Below are 6,000 nucleotides of genomic sequence, written 5' to 3'. Positions count from 1 at the left end.
TTTACACACACACACACACACACACACACACACACACACACACACACACAGTGAATATCATGAGAAAACAACAGTCTACCAAGCATTTAACCAAACATAATATGGCATACTGTTTTGATTAATGGCGGTAAACAAAGGTAGCATTTAAGAAATGAGAATTGATGATTATAAAATGAAAAATTTGTAAATTTATGCGCTTTTTCACATTAATTTACTGTTTTCAAATAAAAAGTGCACAGCCATGAGTACCCCTGAATTGCAGTCTTTTCATAGATCCAATTCTATCACACTGTAAAGGCACAGATCTTAAAATATAAGATGGCCTGGTGTTGAATGTGAAGCAATGATCAATTATTGGCAATGACACTTGTGCTACTTTTCCCTGTGGTACAATGTTATCAGGGAGAACATTCTTCTATGGAGAGCTGATAAAAGAAAGGGGTCAAAATTTACTAAACTTTTAACGACCATATTTTTGGCGACATGAATTCTTAGGAACATGAGATATTTCAAGCCTGTATACACTTATATTTTCTATGTTCCTTCACCAAGTTCACTAAGCCAATATACAACAGAGAAAGAAGAGAGTCAGGACTTAGAGAGAGGCAACCCCAGAGAAAGGCATGAGGAGCTATCACCCTGGGGAGAGTACCAAATGGACGCTTGAATATTAGCACACAATTTAAGGACTATCTAAAGTCTTTTTGAAAAAAAAAACATATATTTCCAAGAATTCTATAGTGTCCCTTCAAATTATGAAGTCAGAAGTATATATGCAGACATAAAGTTAAAATCAACGACGGTACCAAAAAGGAACATTTCAAAATGTTGACATCAAGGCTGCAAGACAGAGATTTCTTCTTATACCAGCCTTGTAGATGTGATATACAGAAGAAAGACAGACACAGAGTCTTGTTACAGCTTATAGGCAATGCCATGCTTAACATAAAGCACATAACCTATCTTCAAAGTTATCCCAGCTATCAGTTATCTTAACCTTACTCAACCTACCACAAACTCCAAGTTCATGGCAAAAAGCATGATAAACAGACTTAGCTTCAACAATAGGAGTCATAAAGAAAAAGGAGCCTGTACATTCATGTGGTACATTATAAATAGTTTGGTCTCTACTTCCTTTCTACACACACTGTCTTATGTAATAATAAAGTAGATAATTTTACACATATATCATGAATCTTGTCAGAAAAAGAAATGGATAAACCTCACTCAAAGGCTTGCAAATGTGCCAGTAAAACTAGACATGGAAATAGAGAGATGTCAGAATTATCCCTCTGTAATTTCACAATACAAGTGGCAAGTAAATTAAATGAATCTGGAGATTCTGGGTATTATGCATGAACAGACAGAAAAAAATTTTTTACATAGATCCAAAAAAACCCAAAAACGTTAAAAATGAACACATGAGACACCAGAAATGAAAATGCTTCTGAAGGATTGAGCATCATTTGGGCACAGCAGAGAATCAGGCACTGCGTTGCTCTTGTATTACAATGTAACACATCACAAAGTTAGCAGCTTCATACAAGACATATTTAGTGTTTCAAAATCCCTTGAGTAAGGAGTGTGTTTTCAGCATACAGAAGCCTTTTGCTTAGGAGTTCATATGGCCAATATCAGAGGCTCGCCTCTAAAGAAAAGAACCATGACCACGCCCCTACGGATTATGTACATCCGCCTTTCCTTGCAGCTAGAGGATTAATAGACTTCTGCTTCTTCAAAGCCTGCATCCAGAATGTATGAAGGAACCATCTAGACAGATGGAGAATAAAGGGACTCTAGTACAATGGTTATTGCAGTCTTAAATGTGATCATATTCCTGCGGCTTACATCCAGTCATATATTCCCCTTTTACTCGAGGTGTAAGGATAGAGAATTATCAAGTAGAAATATCAAAAGGAGGAACTGTTGGAGTGTGCCTCAATGTTGTGCCTAATTAGTGAGCTAATGTAAGGGTAGGCTAAAACAAATCCAAACTGATATTGAGAAGAATATTTCAGTATCAAATAAGCACTATAAAATTATATAGACAATGTGACATACAACTCTAACATGAGAGGGAAGACGGAAAGGTCAGTAGAAATCTGTCAGAAGTTAACTGCCAGAGTTTTAAAATCCTGATGAAGCTGGCAAGGAAGTACACTAGGCTCAAAAGCTCAGAAAATGTTATGCAAGATGAACATAGAGATAAAGAAAGCTAGCCACATTATCTGCACCATACTTGAAAACATTAACAAATAAAGATAAATTTGAAAGCGGCCAGAGGGTGAGAAGTGATGTTTTAATCAGGGACATGATGATTATGTATGGAGGAGAGAATGTAGGTCAGAAGATGATGCAGGAAGACTTTGAAAGTGCGGAATAAATAAAAACATTGAGATCTAGAATCCTGCAGGCAAGGGAAATATGCTGGAAACTTGAGAATGAAATAAAGATGCATTGAGACACAGGAAAGCTTTGTCTTGAATTACAACAAATGAAAGGCATCATCAATCTTATGGGAGATGCTATCAGAACTTAATGACATCATGCAGTGTGAATTGAAGAACATAGGAAGGAGGAATGGTCCTATATGTATAACATATTTGTGTATATTTAAGCTTTATTCAGCACCCATTAATTGTTAAAGACACAAATGTAATGTCAGTGTTTTGGAGGTTAAAACACATACAAAGAAAATGAAAATCAATAAATGAAAAATATCAGAAAGAGCCAGATGATTGATAATTTATAAAGTTCTATGGTAGTTTCATGTTGTAATAACCTGAAGCTTGATATTTCGTTATGTTCTTGTTGTGGTGGTAAAAATACTTGACATAGGCATTTTAAGGAAGGGGGATATTTTCTGGACATTTTGAGGGTAGAATCCATCCTGATGGGAAAGCATGTTGATAAGAATGGGCCTGACTGTAGTGGCAGACTCATAAAGAAGCTGGTCACAGTGCATCAGTAATCAGAAAGCAGAGGTGAATGTGGGCTCTCATGTATTCGGTTGTTTTTATTTAGTCCCAGACACAAACCCTTTTATCAAAGCTTGCTTTATGTCTTTCTCTCATTCTGTGAATTAAGTTTTCATTTGCTTGGTAGTGTCATTTATATCATAAATTTGAATTTTAACCCAATTCCTTTGATCATTTTTTTCTTTTTTCCATATGACCTTGATGTTCTGTCAAGGAAATTTTTGCCAACTTCAAGATTATAAAATTTTATGTTCAAAAAATAGATATGAAAATATAATATTTTTACATAATGGAATACTATTCAGATGTTAAAGAAAAATAAATTATAAAATTTGCAGGTAAATGGATTGAACCAGAAGATAATCATCCTCTGTGTTGTAACCTAGACCTAAAGAGACAAATGCTCTGTTTTATCTGACATGTGCATGTTAGCTTTTAAGTTTTTGATACGTGTGCTGCTATCTGAGTAATCACAGAGAATAAATCCCAAGAAAGAGACCAAGTTGGAGAATTATTCTTCCCAAGAGAAAAAGTGTATAGTGTTATGGAGAGCAAAGGTGGAAACTAGAATAGGAGAATTGAATAAGGAGAAGGGATAAGAAAACTGGATAAAGGAAGGACTATGGGAAGGGACAACTAACAGTAAGGCTATTTGAGTGCCATATGGAAACCTAATTACTACTGTAGATGCTTTTTAAAAATATATATTTATATGAAAAATCTACATGGAATTAAGGCAATGCCTCCACTAGATATCTTATGCCAGGAGTGGGTTACATCTTATTGAGTCATTGCCCAAAGAAGTCCTATGGGACACCTCTCAAACAGCACAACTGGTTGCCAGGGCTGTTGTTCCATTCTATAACCTGTGTAAGGCCCTATAACTGAAGACAAAACATACTGTATCAAACACAGAGAAGCCAAGCTACCTAATTAGCACCTTCACCCCTTGTTTCACAATCACGAATGTAACACTGTTTTTAGTTATTACATATATATGCATATATACATACAAATATCAACAATTAATAAAAGGAGAGGCCATAAAGTTGAAAGAGTAAGGAAAGGTTGGTGGGAGGGCTTGGAAGGAGGAAAGGGAAAGAGAAGATGGTATGATTACATTATCTCAAAAATGAAGGTCATAGTCATAATGTGTTCCACTTCAGATTTGTTGACATTTGAGATTAAGGCATAACACAAGTTTATGACATAATTTCTTTAAAATGATTGGGAAGAGGTGGCCAAGAGCTGATGTAACTTTGTGAAATGGGGAATTTTGCTCTTTTAATTGGAAGCTATAAATTTAAAATAAAAATGAATCTTATAATCAATGCATAATTTAATATGTTGTCTTTCTTTCTTCTTTTATGTCCCCTATCTAACAGTTGCTAATAATTTGATGCCATGTATTAAAATGTATGGTGGGTAGCATCTTATAGAGAAATATTTTATAGCAATTAAAACTTCTAATATGCCCTCAAATACACAAAAGCCACTTAATGAGTGGTAGTTAATACAGTGATTAAATTATTACCTAGCTAATGTCATGCTGAATATATACTATAATTAATCTTATTCACTGTATTTTATCATAGTATTAGAATGTTTCTGGGGTTTTTTTGAGGGTCAGTATTAATAATGTGTTTTACATCATGTGGCTTTCTATACATAGAATCAAAGTGTAGCTAAAGATTTTACCCATTTTCCTATTTTCAGACATTCAAACACATCGTTTCAGACTAGACACAGTACACTTGTTCACATCCTGCCTCTGAGCTATCCAGTTTAAAATGAAACAAAGGTATAGAAACATCAAGATGACACTGAGTGAGGGCTACTTTCTAAAGGTATGTTTGAAAACAATGGCCCACTGTAGGGATTTCAACTGTTTATTTAAAAAAAAAAAAAGGAATCTAATTATCCTTTATTTTTTAAAAAGTCTTGCTTTGTCCTAGTTAAACATTGATAGCATTTCTTTCTCCAGTCCTCACACAAATAACTGTGGTTTATATATATATATATATATATATATATACTTTCCTTTTGAAAAGAGCAAGACTGCGATCCAGTGCTTCATCCACAAGCTCACTGTGCCTGCTACTCAGCCCCAGTGGAACTCTGCAATCTGAATGCCTCTTTGTAGTCACAGTAGGATTGTTAAGGCATTATGGAGAAGTGCCCCTGAAGAGATACCCAATTTGTAAATATTTGATAGTAAACTATTTTCTCCCATTCTGTGAATTAAGTTTCCATTTGTTTGGTGGTGTCCTTTGTTATCATAAATTTGAATTTTAACAAAATGCCTTTGACCATTTTTTTTTCCTGTGTTCCATATGATTTGGTGTTCTGTCAAGGAATTTTTGCCAAATTCAAGATTATAAAATCTTATGTGCCTAGCTATAATATTTATATCTCTAATCTATTTTGAGGGTTTAAAAAACACTCTGAGGCAATGTTTCAACTTTACTCTTATGCATATGGTGACCATTTGTTGAAAAGATATATTTGCTATTGACAGGTCTTAGTACCATGGAAAATATTTTAAGTGTACATAGACCTAATTCTTTCTGGAAACTCTACAAAATCACTGGGACTGTCTCTTCTCAGTCCAAGGCTCTACTGTTCAACTACTACTGCTCAGTCGCAGGTTTTGAAATAAGGAAAACTGAGGTTCTTGCTCTCATTTCTTCAGTCATTGTGGCCTCTCTGGTTTCTTTACAAATGTACTGACATAGTACTATGTACTTGGAATCCCACGAAGAAGGAAACTGAGGCAGGAGGATCAGGTGTTTGAACCCATGTGGAGACACCTTTGCTCACATTTCTCTATGAAATGATAAATTCGCATTTCATTTCAGTTTCTTGGTTTCATTATGGATATTCTTGTAAATATACAGAAATAAGATTCCTTTTGAATGCTGATTTTATGTTTTAAAACCTTGCTTAATTTAGAAATCAAATGTTTAGTTTTTGAGCTGATTCCTCCAAATTTTCTATAACCAAGAGCAAAACTTATCTAACT

The sequence above is a fragment of the Acomys russatus genome, chromosome 26 (assembly GCF_903995435.1).
Source record: "Acomys russatus chromosome 26, mAcoRus1.1, whole genome shotgun sequence".
Taxonomy (NCBI): domain Eukaryota; kingdom Metazoa; phylum Chordata; class Mammalia; order Rodentia; family Muridae; genus Acomys; species Acomys russatus.
This window is presented reverse-complemented; position numbering follows the sequence as displayed.